The sequence below is a fragment of the Bos mutus genome, chromosome 4, assembly GCF_027580195.1.
Source record: "Bos mutus isolate GX-2022 chromosome 4, NWIPB_WYAK_1.1, whole genome shotgun sequence".
In the NCBI taxonomy this organism is placed as follows: Eukaryota; Metazoa; Chordata; class Mammalia; order Artiodactyla; family Bovidae; genus Bos; species Bos mutus.
In genome coordinates this window covers 3483091-3501749 of record NC_091620.1, presented here as the reverse complement: position 1 = coordinate 3501749, position 18659 = coordinate 3483091, and the positions used below count along the sequence as shown (strand labels likewise).

Sequence of the window (18659 nt, the reverse complement as noted above, 5' to 3'; positions counted from 1 at the left end):
CCATTTTAACCAGGGAAAGACGCCTCCCTCCCTCCTCTGGGGACCCTTCTGGGCATGCCAGCAACCAGGGTCCGTGAAGACAGGCAGCATCCGCAAGCCCGACGAGGCGACGGAGCCTGCGCAGAAGCAGGAGCTGGGAGGGCGCTAGCCGCGAGCGTCACTGGCGTCCCTGGCCTGAGATCTGCTGGCCGCTGCTCCGCCCTACCATCTGGGGGACCAGACGGGAGGAAACGACCGACCAGGCCTTGTCCCTACCGCACACACCACGGCCAGCGGGACTGCCCGGGGCGGCAGCTGTGGGCCCTCAAGGCCTGATGCCGTCTGCCTGCGATCCTGTCTCCTTGGATCTTGCTCGGGGCTCCGCCCAGGTCCTCGCGTGGGGACTGAAACAGATCAGTTTCTGCCCGTGCAATCAGCCCACCTCTGTCAGCTCCACAGAGCAGCGGGAGACGGTGATGGAACAGAAAAGACAAGCCGGGGCAGGAAGACGGCTCCCGCCCCACTGCACTATGCCGAGCCGCAGGCCGTGGGGCCAGGCGGCTCCAGGCCTCTCCCGCGAGGTGGGGGATGGGCGGGACGCTCTTAGAACGGTCCATTTCGGCTCTGTGACCCCATGGGGCCTTTCTGGCTGAGGGGGTGGGATGCTGGGGAGGGAGACATAAAATCCAGCCCCCGCCTCCACGGCAGAGCATCACCTCCCACAGGTAGGCTGTTCTGCACCAAGCAGGGTGGTAATCGGAGCCCAGCTGGGTGACGTCACCGGACAGCCCGCGGGGCACGTGGGCGGGGGAGTGGAAGGGAGCTGTAGCAGTGGTCTCGGCAGGAGCCAGTGAGGGACCTGACCCGGGAGGAGGGAGAGGAACAGGGTCCAGGTGAGCAGAGCCACTCAGGCAATTCAGTTCAGTTCAGGCACTGAGCGGCCACACAGCCCACTGGCCAGATGAGACCCCAGAGCCAATGGTCTGGGACTTGCAGGGAGAGGCCGTCTGCCCATGCCCATCAGGAACATCTCACTCTGAGCATCTGCTCCTGGGGTTCCCTTCGGGAATGCCTCTTCCCCCTCTCATTCCTTCACCAGACAACTTGGGTCAGACCCCTGTGCCGGGAGCCGGCACATTGCATATTGAGTGCATATTGCATATTAAGTGCAGCACTTTCCACAGCATCATCTTTCAGGATCTGGAATAGCTCAGCTGGAATTCTATCACTGCCAGGAGCCAGCGTGAGGAGCTCCACCCACGACAAAGGTCATGAGGAAGGAGGCTCGGCATACGCAAAGGCAGGCGGGATCGCAAAGGCAGGCGGGATCGAGCCTCAGGAGTCCCCCTGGAAATTCTCGAGCATCTACCCCCAAAACCAGAGTCTGCCTACTTTCTGCTTTGTGCCTTCACCTACACCTCTGACTTTACGGGGGGCTGTCCCCCACTACCTCTCTGAAAAAAGAGTTAGCTTACAGCTCCAGTTAATAATTCCTGGGTGTGACAGTGTTTCAACCTACAAACTCCTTTGGAAATCCTCTAGCCTGCCTGAATATGTTTTTCTGGCCACATGTGATTGTTCAGAGCCTCCCAACTGTGAGAGGCAGGAGATGTTCTAAACTGTCTAAACACAGATTCTTTTGAGTAGTTAAAAGATTGATTAGAAATTGTATTGGTGAAGGGATTTTCACTTGTTGGGCCAATGTTTGCTGCTAAGTTTCCATATCCCTTACCTGCTGTGTCCCTGGCAGTGTATTGATTAATATAATTGGTGTAAGTAGTAGCTTTAATGTTTGTAACCTGGGACCCTTGAGTTAATTCTTTTTCTTGTTATAGCCCACCACACCTTTGCTCTGTAGGAATGCAACTTTAATGCTTTTGGAGGGTGGCACCTGACTAATCACCTTTAGAGAAAAATAAGTTTTCTGAAGAAAGGGTCTTAAAATGTTAACAGGCCTCCGGGCCAGAAGATGATGCAAATCACCTAAGCTTTTGCATATGATAAGTTTGCAGGAAGAAAGCCTGGCTTGCTGCATGACTCTACCCCTTCCCCCATTATCCTCTATGCATAACTTAAGGTATAAAAACTACTTTGGAAAATAAAGTGCGGGCCTTGTTCACCGAAACTTGGTCTCACCATGTCGTTCTTTCTCTTACCTTCTGGCTGAATTATTCAGCCTCTTTTCCCCACTGAATTTCCTCACTGAGCTATCCTTATTTCAGCCTCTCTTCTCCACTGAATTTCCTCACTGAGCTATCCTTATTCCATTACTCTTTATATCCTTAATTAACGTTTAATTAAGCAATTGTTTCCTGATCTTCGCCTACGCCGTCTCTCCTTCGAATACCCTGGATCAGCCGGGGCTGGACCCCGGCACCCCTGCTTCAGCTGCCTGTGCTCAGCTCAGCTTCCCCTAGAAACCACTCCCCTCCAAGGACAGCCCCCCACCCAACCCCTTGGAATCCTTGCCCAGAGACAAAGTCATGACTCTGCTCAGCTTTGTCTTGTCTGCTCTGTGGAATTCTCTTCTCACCCTCATTGAACTTTCCACAGGAAGACACCCCACCCTGTGCAGAGGGTACGGCCTAGAAAGGCTTGTTGGATTTTCAGCATCAAAGTGAAGGACAAGGTAGGTACCACATCTTTCACAGCTGAACTTGGAGTCACGTGTCTCACCAAACAGCAAATAAGTTGTTTCAACTAAAACACTGCACACTTCCAGACGGTGTTGTTGTTCTGTTGCTAAGTCATGTCCGACTCTTTGCAACCCCATGGACTGCAGCATGCCAGGCTTCTCTGTCAGTAAATCTCCTGGAGTTTGCTCAAACTCATGTCCATTGAGTCAGTGATGCCATCCAACCACTTCGTCCTCCTGCTCTCAATCTTTCTCAGCATCAGGGTCTTTTCCTGAGTCAGTTCTTCACATCAGGTGGCCAAAGTATTGGAGCTTCAGCTTCAGCATCAGTCCTTCCAGTGAATATTCAGAGTTGATTTCCTTTAGGATGGACTGGTTAGATCTCCTTGCTGTCCAAGGGTCTCTCAAGAGTTTTCTCCAGCATCACAGTTCAAAAGCATCAGTTCTTCAGTGCTTAGTCTTCTTTATGGTCCAACTCTCACATATGAACATGACTACCGGAAAAACTGGTAGCTTTGACTAGACGGTGAAGGTAATAATATTCCAAAGAAGCTTCAGATATTCTCCATATTTGGACATCAAAACATACTCTCCGCTTTAAAGCTGCTCTGGAAAGGTTAAATGCTGTTTATTGCCATTTGTATGACATTCTAGAAAAGGTCAAATCATTGGGACAGAAGACAGATCCGTGGTTGCCAGAGGCCAGGGTGGAGGAGGGCCAGACAGCAAAGGGGCTTCGAGAGGAGGTTTTCCGGGGGTGGAGCAGTTGAGCACCCTGATCTACAAGAGTGGTTACACCGGCTTCAAAACTCAGGGAGCTGTACACCCCCAGCAGCTACAAACATCAAAAATGAGAAAGAAGGACTTTCCCTGATGGTGCAGTGGATAAGAGTCCACCTGCCAACACAAGGGACACGGGTTCGATCCCTGGTCCGGGAAGATTCCACATCCTGTGGGACAACTAAGCCCATGTGCCACAGCCGCTGAGCCTGTGCTCGAGAGCCTGGGAGCTGCAGCTACTGAGCCCGAGAACCTCAGAGGCCGGGCTCTTCCCACAGGAGAAGCCACCACGATGCGAAGCCTGGGACCACAATGAAGGGCGGCCCGCGCTCGCTGCGGCTGGAGAAAGCCCTCACAAAGCGATGAAGGCTCAGCACGGACAAAAGAATAAGCAAATCAATCAATAACATTTTTTTAAATGAGAAAGAAAACCCAATTTTTCCATCATGTTCCATGTAAACTGAAATCCAGGAGATACTGCAGGTGGGCTGCGAAGCATCCAGACCAGAGTCCTCTGAAGGCAGTGGTTCTGCGTGCGTTCTGAGTCGAATAATTACAGAGTCAGCTGTGAAGGGTTCTTGAATATTTCTGACATTAAAAGCCGCCTTAGCATGAGAGGCTTTAGAAGATATTTCAGCAGAACAGGTCTGGTACACACGGCTTAACAAAAGTGCATTTGCTTCAGGAAGCTGGAATCGGGGGGGCTGATGTTGGTCAGTGCCATGACTGGCTTCCTGGGTGGCGTGGTTTGCCTCACGCATTCGCAGCCCAGGAGGCCTGAGTGGTCACAAGCTTCAGTGTGGGGGCCGAGGGGGGCTCACTGAGTCACAGTGAGGGACACATATGGGACAGCCAGGCTGCAAGGCTCCCTGTGAGGGTCTTCAAGTCCAGTGAGGGTTAGACCGGTCAGCCAGCGTGTGACTGGAGAAGTGTAAAGTGCTGTGGACCCTGTGGTCTGTGCAAGGGTCACTAACGCCCTCTTGCACACCCTTCCTAAGGGAGGAATCAGGGGGGCGTGGAGGAGTTCTGGGGTGATGGGGAGTGGTTTTGCTGGCAGGGACAGTGAAGGCCAAAGGCAAGACAGAGGTCCGGTCACTAAGGTGCTGAAACAGGTCTGGGTGTCACAGGTGGAGATGTGTCCAACCAAAAAGGACCCCTTCCAGAAGGCACCACCGAGGCTGTGAGCAGGAAGTGAGAGGGGGACCCAAAGGCTCTAAAGTGGAGGCTGGGATAAGCTGACTGGTACCTAGGGCAGCCTGCAGGACAGGTTAAAGCTGCGTGCAGCAGGAGGGAGGCCTGAGACAAGACGCCCTTTGGGAGGGGACCTCAGTTCTTAGGACGCAAAGGAAGATTCGCCCAGGGAGCATCAGTGGAGGAAGACTGCGGTGGACGTGCCCGATGGGGGGAGAGGAGATGCAAGGTCTGCACCCGCGGCCCTGGACCCAGGCGCTGGGGGTGCTCGGCCCAACCCACTGACATGCAGGACACAGAAAGCGAAGCCAGTTTGGGGGTGCAGTTAATGAAATCAGTTTGCACACGCTGGGTCCGAGGTCCCCAGGAGGCAGCAGGACATACGATCCTGAGACCAGGTGAGGACTTGGGGCAGATGTGACTGGGAGGCACTGCTGTGTAGAGCAGCACGTCTCAAACTCCAACAGCACACATATGGGTCACGTCCGTGTCTCCTGAAAGTGCAGGTTCCCGGTCATGAAGGTGTGAGCAGGGGCCCGAGATCCAGGATCTCTAACAAGCTTCCTGGTGATACTTCTGCTGCTAGTCTGCGGATCACATTTTGGGGGGTGCCGACAGCCTGCACAGCAACTGTGGTTTCAGACACAGCTGCCCAGGGCGAGGACGCTGCCTGAGCAGGAAGACGACCTAGGCCCGGACCCAGAGGAGAATCAGCTGCGTCTGTGCCTTGGACGCGCCCTAACTGGGCAGGCCTGGAGAAGCACCCACGGAAGCCTCGGGAATTCAGGACCGGGAGAGTCCACGGAGGAGAGAGCCGTGAGTAACCTCTGGGTCAGCTAAGAGGGTGAGCCAGGGAGGCCAGAGGAGGGTGGCCTTTGGGGCTGAACGTCTGGGTCCCCAACAGGCTCATATACCAAAACCCCAACCCCCAATGTGACTGCATTTACAGATGGGCCTTTTAGGATGCAATTAAGGTTAAATGGGGTCACAGGGGAGGCCCTTGATTTGATAAGACTGGTGTGCTCCTGAGAAAAGGCACCAGCGAGTTTGCACACTCACACACCCCCAAGAAAGGTCTGCAGCAAGATGGTGGCAGCCTGTAAACAGGACAGAGAGCCCGCATCAGAAATCACATCTGCCAGGACCTTGGCCTTCCAGCCTCTAAAACTGAGATTAACCTTTGTCGTTTGAGCCATTCAGTCTGCAGATTTTGGTCCTACCAGCCTGAGCTGATCAGCACGGATGTGGGCCCCACGAAGTGGGTGCTGCCGTAACCAGTCCCTAAAAATGTGGAAGCAGCTTTGGGACTTGGCGACAGAGTGAGACTGGAGAGTTCTAAGGTGCCTGCCAGGAAGAGGCTGCATTGCAGGGAGGAGACCGGTGGTGGAAATGTGGACGGGAAGGCCATTCTGATGAGGTCTCAGATGCTATTGGAAACAAGAAGAAAAGCAACTCTTGTTATAAAGCGGCAACTAATTTTGACTGCATTGTGTTCCAGTCTTTGGTGGAAGATGGAGCTTGTGAGCCATGAAATTGGAAACTCAGCTGACGAGGCTGAATGTTGACGTGGCAGCCCGGGTCCTCCTGGTGCTCCTAGTGAAATGTGAAAGGCGCGAGATGAACTGAGGAAGGCAAGGTCGAGAAAAAGGGAAGCGGAACCGAAAGGCTTGGAAAATTCTCAGCCTGTCCCCACCATGAAAAGCGAGAAGGTTCGTTCTCGCCCCCCGGGTTTCTGAAGACCCACTGATAAGGGGGTTGTTGTGGGTGGGAACCACGAGTGTAATCAGCCACTTGTTGGCAAAAACTCAGGGCTGAGGCCACCTCTCCAGTGTGCATGGCCGGAACGCCCCGCCTAGGGTTTCGGGGGCAGGACCCCCTTGCCGAGAGCCATGAGGGTGACGCTGATGCCCCACCAGGCCCAGGAGGCAGTACATGGACCCGGATAAGATGATCCTCAAGCCCTAAGACACAAAGGAACTTGCTTTGCTAGGTTCTGGGCACCCCTGGAGCCCATGACCCCTTTCTTCTCTCTGCCTTCTCTCACTCAGAATAGGAGTGTCTATCCCGCATCTGTCCTAGTCCTACTGCGGTATTTTGGAAACACACAACCTGTGTGTTTTCACGAGTTCACAGCTGGGGAGGAATTCAGCCTCGGGTGAATCATGCTTGGAGTCTCACCACATCTGATGGAGATGATGTTGACAAGCGCCTCTGGACCGAGATTTACAGCTGATGATGAGATGCGTTAAGACTTTGGGGGCTCTGTGGACTGGACGAATGTATTTTGAACTTGAGAAGAATATGAATTTGGGGAAACTAGGGGTTCAATGCCACGGAATAAGCTGTGACCCCTCAAAATTCATAGGTTGAAGTCCTAATCCAATGTGACTCTTTAATAAGGCAGTACCGATACTTCGAATTTCAGAAACTTAGCGTCTGATACTGGGGCTCATCCCTGGGAAATTTTCTCTCGCCTAAGGGTCTTGTTCCAGGACACAGAGGGAGTTTGTCCTCCTTACCCGGGGTGCCGCAGGTGGCCTAAGTGGTAAAGCACCCGCTTGCCAGTGCAGGAGACATAAGAATCGCAGGCTCAGGTTCCATCCCTGGGCCAGGAAGATCCCCTGGAGGAGGGAACGGCAACCCACTCCAGTATTCTTGCCTGGAGAATCCCAGGGACAGAGGGGCCTGGCGGGCTATAGTCCATGGGGTCACAAACAGTCAGACACGACTGAAGTGACTCAGGACTCATGCATGCATCTGGGTCATGCTGCTGACTTGCTCTCATTGCTGTGTCTGCCTCTCTCTGCTCCTGCCGCTGTGCACACAGGGACGCTGTGATTCAGAGCATCTCCCAGGCTATAGCCCTCCCAACCCTTCCTGGGCGATCACTCATGATCCTCTTTCCCTTGGGGGTTCCAAGGGAATGTGCATTTAAATACTTGTGGATGGGCTGGCCCCAGGACCTGTCTCCTCCCTTCCTGTTGAGTCCTCTGGCTGGACCCACACGCCTCATTCCCTGGGGCTCCCTGGTGGCAGTCAGTCTCGAGGTTGCCGAAGCTGTTGGTTAATTCAGGCCAGGGGCAATCCAGTAAAAATGAAAGCTGTGACATGATGCAGATTAGACTGCTGGTTGCTTTCACTAATCCTTTCTTATTGCCTCATCCAAGGACTTACGTAATCAGAGCTAAGTATCTACCAAATCTACTCATGGATTTCAGTCTCCTTACATTTTCTCATTCCCATGTTATAAGCAAAGGTTTTCCTTCTTTGGATGATTAATAATCTTTGGTAGCTTGTGGAAGCCAAAAAAAAAAAAAAATAAAGAGAACCTTTCAAAGCTCTGGATGCGTAGGTCAGGTGGAGAGCTAGATTACAGAGAGATACTGGCTAGGTCATGTTCCTTCTGCCTAACAGGATGACTCTCTCCAGTGTGTAATTGCCTAATTATACAGCAGATTGCAGTTCTGATGCAAGAACAACACTGCACACTCCCCGTCTCTTCTCACCTTTAGTGAAAATTATTCACCCCTTCACACGCACGTATACACAAGCACACATATGATACACACATGGCAAATCCTGCAAACCTCAACACGTTTTGCCTGTTAAGTTGTCACCGCCATACAGTGGAGGCAAGGCACTGAAAATGCCCACAGCAGCACCCAATTAGGATCATTCAAGCAATGCCTTTTCACGCTGTTCATGGTTTCTCGAGGCAAGAACACTGGTGTGGTTTGCCATTCCCTCCTCCAGTGGATCACGCTGTGTCATTGGAAAAGACCCTGATGCTGGGAAAGATTGAGGGCAGGAGGAGAAGGGGGTCGACAGAGGATGAGATGGTTGGATGGCATCACCAGCTCAAGGGACATGAGTCTGAGCAAACCCCGGGAGGTGGTGGAGGACAGGGGAGCCTGGTGTGCTGCAGTTCATGGGTCATAAAGAATCTGGCATGACTTAGTGACAACAACAACACAAAAGCAACACACTGTTTCCGCTCGTTAATTTCTACAGATTCAAAACCCACGCTTACTGACTTGGCTGGAAGCCCCATCACGGCAGGTATATCAGTAAAACCCACCAAGTCCAGGCATTGGTGTTCACTACCACACCGCAGGGTGAGCCTGAAGACTCCCTGACTTGCTTTTGGGATTTCTGTGACAATACCACTCAGGAGTAAGCGACATGCTAAGATGGGAAAACTCTATAGAAAGTTAAAACCTACTGTTTAGTAAAACTCCAAATTCCCAGGGTACTTGCTGTATCATCCACAGAGCCCATCACGGAGTTTTTCCAACTATACAGCCTACTCATTGCAGAAAACATGAAGGAAAAAGTGGAACCCAATAAACGCTTGAAAATGACATTCAAGAAAGTCTATTATTATAAAAATAATAAGTTTAGTTGCCCAGAAGAAAAGCAAGAGCACGTCCTAACCTGCTTCTAGAGATGGGCTGTCTGATTCTGCCGCTGAGCTAAAATTTCCAATGGCATGTGCTATTGGTAATGCTACCAACAGCACCTTCGTACCATTCTGTTAAATCATTTTCTCTGATGGCAGCTGGAGCCGAAAACCACAAATGGGACTGGTCCTAACTTATAACAAGGATGAATTCCTTCAGTTTTTAGTAACATAAAAATGCTCTAACCACCAAGGAGAGATAATGAGTCTCTGAGCCCTAGTTGTCGCTGGGAAGGCCCAGTGGCTCGGTTCACAGTAATCTCTGCATACAGTTGCTGTCCATTTTAATCAGCTCCGAGTCTCCGCATACAGTTGCTGTTACGCAGCTAACCCACAGTGATGGGCTAAACTGGAACTGAAGAACAGCTCTTTACCAAGAATTTGAGGCCTTTTCCCCCTCCGTGCGTTACAATGACGGCCACTCACAATAAGAGCAATTAAGTGTTCCTGGCTTCACCCCGCCCTGTGTCACTCCGCAAACCCGCTCTTCTCATTTACATTCCTTCATTTCTTTTATTACTAACGACACAACTTCGCTGGTTAATTGAGATGACTCAGAGAGACTCCTCCAGCGCGTGGTCTTTGGTGACCTCTGGATGAGGTCACCGCCGCCCGGAAGTGAGGCGGCCCCCTCCCAACGCCCTCTCCTGCAGATAGATGCTCAGCATCCGCTGGCACCAGCGAACCCTGGCCCATGTCCTGCTTCTCAAACCCTCCCCGGGTCCTCCGAGACACTGGTCCTTTGGTGGGCTCTTCCTGAAGCTGTCCCTCCCCGCTCCTGCCCTCACTGACGCCGGAGACCAACAGATCACAGCACCCTCTCTTCCGTGGTGCGTCTCTTCATCTCTTCATTTCACCCTAACCTTCCCGGTTACCAGAGGGCTGGAAGATGCAGGAGAAAAGTCCTTCCCCCCGACCAGTAAATCACCCTCCTGTCCCAGGTCACACCCCCACCTCCAGCACGTCTTTGCCACACTGGTAGCGCCCTGAGCCCCGCACCTGTCTTCTCTTTCTTCCAGGGGCTTAGCCATCCTGAGACACCAACTGCATGTCTCACACATGCCTTCTGATGTCCACACTGCATCCATCTGCTGCCTTTGCCCCCACGTCCTCCCCTCCAGATTTCTGATCAAACACTCCTCCACTTTCTACCTGTGGCGCCTCTGGGCTTCATTTCCCGCCGTGAACAGGTGAGCGTCCACAGTCCCTCACCAAAATCACTCCTTTAAAAACAGCCTTAACTGCCAATTTCACTCACCTGCCGAATTCCAGCTGCAGAGGGAGCTGGACCGACGAGTGCCCCAGGGAGAGGCACCACCTGGAGGCCCGCCTTCCCCGAACCCTCATCCGCACAAGCCCTGCAGCCTGCCCACCCCCAGCCCCTTGAGGGCAAGAGGCCAGCGGGCTCTTCTGCTGTCTTTCAACGCCCTGCTCCTCTGCCATCATGCTCAAGCGTTATTGGGAAAAAGAAAAGGATGCGTCAAGAGACACTCAACGGCCTCGCTGCCTCTTCGCCTACAGACAAGCTTCTTCCTTCACCTGGAGGAGGTGTCCTTTCCCTGTGGGCAGAAAGTCCCCGAGACAGTGGGAGAGGGCGGATTGGCTTCAAAGGCCCTGAGATCAGAGGGGGCGGCGGACAGAGACAGGGCTGCCAATAGCACGTGGAGAGGAGTCAGGGGCCTCCCTGCAGAGCAGCAGGCCATCAGTCTAAGGCAAAAGCCAGGGAGAGACCTACGTGATCTTGGTACATGTCTGCAGGTTATCTGGCTGGAGAAGGGCCAGAGAAGAAGCACAGAGACCAATCAATGCCTGTTCTTAATCACAGGCATGCCAGGTCAAAGGGTTGGTCTGGGACACCATGGGTCAGAGGGCACGCCACAGGTCAGAGGGCATGCCACGGGTCACCGCACACAGGCTGTCACTTGTTACAGTCACTCAAGCTGCACACCCAGAGCTGCATGCGTAGCCTCATTAGACTTTCCTGCTGCCTACAGATATGCCCAGAAAGCCTCTTTTTGTAACACTCCATGATACAAATAAATATTTCAAGCACCTACAGAAGCATTCTCCAAAACATTAATCAGTCCTTTCGGCCCCACAGAGTGCCGCAGCTGAGTTCAACCCTCTTTCTCCCCTCTGGAGCATCACCGCTCTCTCTGTCTCACACACAATCACCTCAACAATGTTTGCATTTTGTGGAGAAAAGGACCATTGTGAGGTCCACATTTTCCCGTGTCCAATTCTGAGCTTTTAAATCTAGCTCTGAAACCGGAATAGAAAGACAAAAAGGACAACAAAACAAAAAACCCGAAATTCTGTGCGTGTGCATTTCGAACCAGTTTTGTGTCAAGACAACACCACAACAACAATCCCCCGAAATGCTAAGCAGCTTTAACTTCAGAAACAAACAAAAGTCATTTAACTTCAAAAACAAACAAAACTCATCAACCACGACCGAACTTCTGGCACAGGAAGGATCTACTCCCTCCAGAGACAGACAGTGGACCTCAGACATTGGCTCAGCCTGGAGCAGAGGCTCCTGAAAACTCTGACCAGCAGCTGGACATCCACGGTTCCGTACAACCACACACAGCACTTCACGAGCTCTGTGACAGCACACAGCACAAAAGTCATGGGACAGTTTCCAAGGACCCAGCAGAGGAAGAGCCCCAGACAACTCGGCCTTCAACAGACAAAGAGCAAAACACCAGGATACTAACAAATCAAGGTGAGCAGCTTCCCTTGTAAATTCTGCTGCTGGAGGGAAGGTGGTTGGAATTGAGACTCTGGGTTTAATCACAGAACAAAGGGGCTCCTGAGAACTGCTGGTTGGGGGTTGGTGCCCTTCCAGGGGTTCTGGGGCAGCATCCACACTGGAGGCAATGAGTCCCACTGGGACCATCCCCACGACTGCAGAAATGCCAGTGACCACAGCCCTGCTCCTCACAGTTGGACCTGTGGACAGCCACAGATGGAGACAGATACCTCCCTGCAATGCTGACCTCAGCCTTCACGCATGGAAACATGTAAGGGACTCATCTGGCAAGAATCTGGGATCAGCTGGCTCCCTGAGGAAGGCCCAGAAAAGGCTTGCAGACAATGCAGAAAGATCTAGTTCAACAGCTGAACAGTTAAGAATTCCTTTCCCTTAGTCACTACAGGGCAAAGATTTTATCAGTTCTTCTAATGAAGAAGGACTGGCTGGTGGGTCAATACCAGAAGCACACAACAGTAATTACAGTGGTTGCAAATAGGAACGCATACACTCAGAATTACATTGAGTTGTAGTCGAGTTGTTAAATCAGTCCATAAGTTTGATTTCAATACTTTATAGCCAATCCCTTGTGATTATTAAGTCTCAAGTTATTTGTTTTTAATTAATTTTAATTGGAGGCTAATTACTCTACAGTATTGTAGTGGTTTCCACCATACATCGACACGAATCAGCCATGGGTGTACATGTGTGCCCCGTCCCGAACCCCCCTCCCACCTCCCTCCCCATCCCATCCTTCTGGGTCATCTCAGCGTACCGGCTTTGAGTGCCGTTTCATGCATCAAACTTGGACTGGTCATCTATTTCACATATGGTAATATACATGTTTCAATGCTATTCTCTCAAATCATCCCACACTTGCCCTCTCCCACAGAGTCCAAAAGACTGTTCTTTACATCTGTGTCTCTTTTGCTATCTCCCGTATAAGGTTGTTGTTACCATCTTTCTAAATTCCATATATATGTGTTGCTGCTGCTGCTGCTAAGTCGCTTCAGTCGTGTCCGACTCTGTGCGACCCCAGAGACGGCAGCACAGTAGGCTCCCCTGTCCCTGGGATTCTCCAGGCAAGAACACTGGAGTGGGTTGCCATTTCCTTCTCCAATGCATGAAAGTGAAAAGTGAAAGTGAAGTCGCTCAGTCGTGTCCGACTCCTAGCGACCCCATGGACTGCAGCCTACCAGGCTCCTCCGTCCATGGGATTTTCCAGGCAAGAGTACTGGAGTGGGGTGCCATTGCCTTCTCCGTATATATGTGTTACTATACTGTATTGGTGTTTTTCTTTCTGACTTACTTTACTCTGTAAAATAGGCTCCAGTTTAATCCATCTCATTAGACTGATTCAAATGTATTCTTTTTAATGGCTGAGTAATACTCCATTGTGTATATGTACCACTGCTTTCTTATCCATTCATCTGCTGATGGACATCTAGGTTGCTTCCATGTCCTGGCTATTATAAACAGTGCTGCGATGAACACTGGGGTATCCGTGTCTCTTTCAATTCTGGTTTCCTCCGTGTATATGCCCGGCAGTGGGATTGCTGGGTCGTATGGCAGTTCTATTTCCAGATTTTTAAGGAATCTCCACGCTGTTCTCCATAGTTGCTGTACTAGTTTGCATTCCTACCAACAGTGTAAGAGGGTTCCTTTTTCTCGACACCCTCTCCAGCATTTATTGTTTGTGGACTTTTTGATATGGCAGAAGCCAAAGAAATATTGTAAAGCAATTATCCTTCAATTAAAAGTAAATAAAAAAATTAACTCTCATAGACATAGGTATTGGAGATTCCAGAATTCTGCTGAGGTTCACCTTAAACCAGACAGGTTCAACCAGACCTATGCATGTTTGGCTGTTTTTCAGATTTCATGTGAATTATAAAGTTCATGGTCCCTTAGATGGCAAAATGGGCTGCATAAACTTACCACAAGGGCAGGAAAAGGGTAGCAATTTATTAGGTCTGAAAATGGCTTCAAATACCTGCAAGAAGCTCAGCAAGAAACCACCTTATCTCAGGTCTGAGCAGGATGCCTGTCAGGGGAGGGGGTGGGAATCAAGAACCTTGGGGCTGAGCACCCCTCTCCCCACCACTGAGGAGGAAAGATGCTAGAAGCCAAGGGACCACACACTCCTGTGTCACCAGCATCTCCCGTCGTCTGCCTTTGAGAAAAGCCGAGAGAGTAGGTCTGCGACTTGGCTCAGAGCTTTAAGTGCTAGACACCTAAAAGGGCAAGGAAATTGCCACTTTCTGCCTCTGTAGGAAGCAAGGGTGCCCGAGGCTGAGCAAGACACACGTGGACCTCCAGACCCTCTGTGCCGCAGAGCACAGGCAGGGCTGGCCGGGCACGCTGGGAGACGCAACACTGGGCAAAGCGGGTGAGGGGACGGGAGGGAGGGAGTGGGAGTGTGGGATTAGCAGGTGTAAACTACGATAGACAGGATGGATAAACAAGGCCCTACTGCACACAGGAGCTATGCTCATAACGTGTGATAAACCATAATGGAGAAGAATAGAAAAAAGCATATACACACATATACACACACACATATACGTGTGTGCTTATTTGCTCAGCCATGTCCGACTCTTGCAATGCTATGGACTGTAGCCTGCCAGTTCCTCTGTCCATGGGACTTTCCAGGGAAGAATACTGGAGTGGGTTGTCATTTCCTATATATATACATATCTCACACACATATATATATATCTCACATATATATAATATATATATCATATTTATATATCTCACCTAAATATATATATATATCTCAGCTAAAGACTTCGCTGTGCAGCAGAAATTAACACAACATTTTAAATCAACTTGAATTTAATAAAATAAAATTTTAAAAAACGTGACAGTGATGACACCAGGGTCTGGATGGAAGCACGCTACCTCCACAAACCAGCATCCGTATTTAGAATAACAAAGGATTCGAGTAACTTCTCCAACTAAGTGGCATCATCTGTAACTGCTAATACACAATCCTTAGAAGACAGAAGGAATATAACAGTAGTTCTCTGTACACTCTCCTTTTCTAGTACAAAACTTTAAAAAGCTCTTTAAGATGTATACCGGTACAGCAAGAGACATACATCCACATTTAATGGCCTAATAACTTCCCACTGTATTCTAATGTTATTGCTAAATTTGAGACTCCAGAAGTAGTTAGTACTAAAAAAAGAGAGTAAGCTTTCACCTGGGTGCCTACGAGGATGGTAGCAATACTGCACTTCCCTGGATTTATGTAGTATCTTTATACCACCAATCTTGAAAGTATCGTAATAAAAACAAAAAATCATAGCAAGAAGTTATATAGATAGAACCCACCATGTTCGAGATCTGGATTAGGCATCTTCTTACATCATGAACTTAAACTACAGGGTAACCCAGACAGCTCAGTGACCCTCCATGTGGGTTTCACAACATCCCTAAGTCAGTAATGGACAGGACAGCAGCTCCACTTCTCCAGGTCTGGGCCACCTGAGGTCATCAGAAAGTCTCCTGCAGAGGACTGGTGAGAGCTCATTCTCCTGCCCAAACACAGCCCTCCATAAAGGCTATCATCACACCTCTTGGCCCATCTGATTGGGAAGCCACATAAGGAAGGAAGGAACTCATTATATTCCTTCAGCAGATGTGTTCTGTGCATAAGAGAAGTGGGGTTCAGTCCCTGGGTGGGGAAGATCCCCTGGAGGAGGGCATGGCAACCCACTCCAGTATTCTTGCCTGAAGAATCCCATGGACAGAGGAGCCTGGAGGGCAACAGTCCGTGGGGTCACACAGAGACAGACACGACTGAGTGACTAAGCACAGCACAGCATCTCCTTTAAACACTGCAGCCAGAACTTCCACAAATATTCACTGGCTCTTTTAGAAAATAATTGCTAAGAAAGAATATTTTCCAGATAAAATTTCTCTTTCCTCTTTGAAAGTCACAAAATGTATTAATATTTTTAATGATCTAAGATATCAAGATTCAAGATTTTTCTCCTCCTCCCCTAAGAGTTTTAGAAACTTTTCACATTTGCCAAATATACTTCAATATGAAGGATTATCGATAATCTAATTAGATAACTTTATGGAAATTTAATCCTCTTAGTATAGTTTAGTTACTATAGTTAAATAGCTTTCAAATTAAAATAAAAAATTACTATTCCCCAATGTCTAGCTTAGTTTCAAGAGAACCCTTTAGAAGTGATACACTGAGAAACGTTATGAAGTTCTACAAGTAAAACAAAGAAAATAACAGAAATACTGGCTCTTTGTGGGCAGGGTGGTCTTTAGAGCAGAAGTGAGAGGGTGTAAACAAAGGTCCGTCTTGTCAAGGCTATGGTTTTTCCAGTGGTCATGGATGGATGCGAGAGTTGGACTGTGAAGAAAGCTGAGCGCTGAAGAATTGATGCTTTTGAACTGTGGTGTTGGAGAAGACTCTTGAGAGTCCCTTGGACTGCAAGGAGATCCAACCAGTCCATCCTAAAGGAGATCAGCCCTGGGTGTTCTTTGGAAGGACTGATGCTGAAGCTGAAACTCCAGTACTCTGGCCACCTCATGCGAAGAGCTGACTCACTGGAAAAGACTCTGATGCTGGGAGGGATTGGGGGCAGGAGGAGAAGGGGACGACAGAGGATGAGATGGCTGGATGGCATCACTGACTCGATGGACGTGAGTCTGAGTGAACTCCAGGAGTTGGTGATGGACAGTGAGGCCTGGTGTGCTGTGGTTCATGGGGTTGCAGGGAGTTGGACACGACTGAGCGACTGAACCGAACTGAACTGAGAGGGTGTAAATAAACATATTTTGCAAACTGCGGGACTGGTACACACAAATAAAAACATAATATTGTTTATTACTTTTCAATTCTAGAGACATTTATGGATCTATAGGCATCTAAGGCCTGGAAAAATCAGAAAACTGGGCTTGGGTTTATTTCTCAAATCTAATTGCTAACTTTATATTTTTTTAAAAGGGTAATTTTGAGACCATTTAAAAAGCATATGGTTGACACAGTTAAAAATTAGCTAATTTGTGGATGCTCAAGGCTGTTAGTTAAGCTATAAGTTTAATAATATTAAAAGAGTTTAGTAGGAAAAAAGATATGCTAATTAGCAAGATCCCTCCATTTCCAGAATAAATGTGGAATGTTACTAAAATGTTTCACAAATGAGGGTCTTTTTTTTTTCATGACATAATTTTTTTTTTCCTTTTTGTGTATTTAATAGAATTTCAAGGACTTAAAAAAAGTCATTTTGAATCTCGCTCCAGAGCTAAGGAGTTCAGAGAGAAGATAATGGCAGAAACACATCTGTTCAGCACCGAGAATACACATGTGGTTCTGGGCCACATCCCGAGGGGATGGACAGGACACAAAGGGCCTCCTGCTCTAAGAATAGCTGACGACATTAAAAACAGGCAAATGAAACCAGGTGACGTCAAACAACTGGGAACTGACGCAACGCTGCGACTAGTCTGAGTGACCGGGAGGAAGAAACACACAGTCCAGGCAGGTTGCTTGGACAGCCACATGTTCAGTAACGGCTCAGCACTTAGAAACCGTCAAGGGTTGCTTCTTTGATTCAGGTTAAAAATATCCAGTTCTATAGATTTTTTAAAATACAGCACACATTTTTGATACTTTGATCATTTTTACAGTTGAAAATTAGCTAAATCTGTACAATTTTTTTTTTTACATTTTCCCTCAATTGAGAAATCAAACTGAATACACGTCTACTCCAAAGGCCAACGGATGCTGTGCAGGGAGAAAGCATTAGCTCAAGGTGTCTATTTACAGCCTGTGTTCTACATGAGGGAGACTCAGGTTTAGTAAAATATTCTCTCCCAAAATGGCATCAGCTGCAATGTGATCCGCAGGCACTGTCCCTGAGGAGCACTGGGAGGAAGGAGGGGAATGATGGAGAACTCCATGATGGACAGAACCACAGGGTCCCAGGCACTCCAAGTAGGTAGGTAGGAGAAGCTTGTCTAAAAGATTCTGAAGAACAAATACAAACTTTGTTTCGAAATTTCAAGGAGCAGGACGCTCATTACCAAACACGGCAACTCATCCCACTATTGAGCTCCTCCTATTATTAAAAGACTGTCGAGTAAGATGACCTGAAACCAAGTTTATTTTGATGCTTTTCTCACTTGGGCCTTGGTTTTCTCTCCTCGGAGCAACTCAGCATTCATTTCCCCATTCCTACAAAAGTCCTTCAAATATCTACTGGGATTCTTCTCTTGTTCAAGGGTGGAGGTTACATTTTTGGCAGCTTCCAAGGGTGGTGAAAGGGGCTGGAATACTATAAGCCATGACCATCACGCTCAGAGGTGTGTAGGGTTGGGTGTAGGATGCATGGAGTCCCAAAGCTAGTATGTCAAGTTCACTGACTTCCCTAATCAAATAGATAGATGACCAATTGTTCCAAAGGATTCAGATGGAGAAAATGAAAACTTTTACATAATGGACATTTTCAAAACTAGTAAATGGAAAACTGAAGATGGAGAATTTAAAAAGATCCACTTTTGGAGGAATAAATCTCCAATTGAAGTTTTAATTGAGACTGAAATCCAGTTGTCAAGAAATAAAAAACCAGCTGTCAAGTTACTTTGAAAAGAAATTCTACAATGTCTAGAATCGGAGTGGCTTCTCCATGCAAACCCCAGCTTCCTCGCTGGTGTGTAACTCAGCAAGCTTGCCCGGCTCGTGCCGGGGGAAGATTCTCTCAAACTCACCAAGGAGCTACTCAGACATGAATGATGATGCAAGTACCGTTACATCTCACAGAAGCTTCACAAAACTCCAATTAGAATAGTCTCAAAAGAGCTAGAAAGCATCGGAATTCTACATTTTA

At 48.9% G+C, this 18659-nt stretch overlaps 1 protein-coding gene across 2 annotated transcripts in view; it reads right to left on the bottom strand.

Moving 5' to 3' along the window:
• Positions 1 to 18659, bottom strand: part of DPP6 (dipeptidyl peptidase like 6) — a 787207-nt gene that overhangs the window by 247645 nt on the left and 520903 nt on the right. The window lies entirely within an intron of this gene.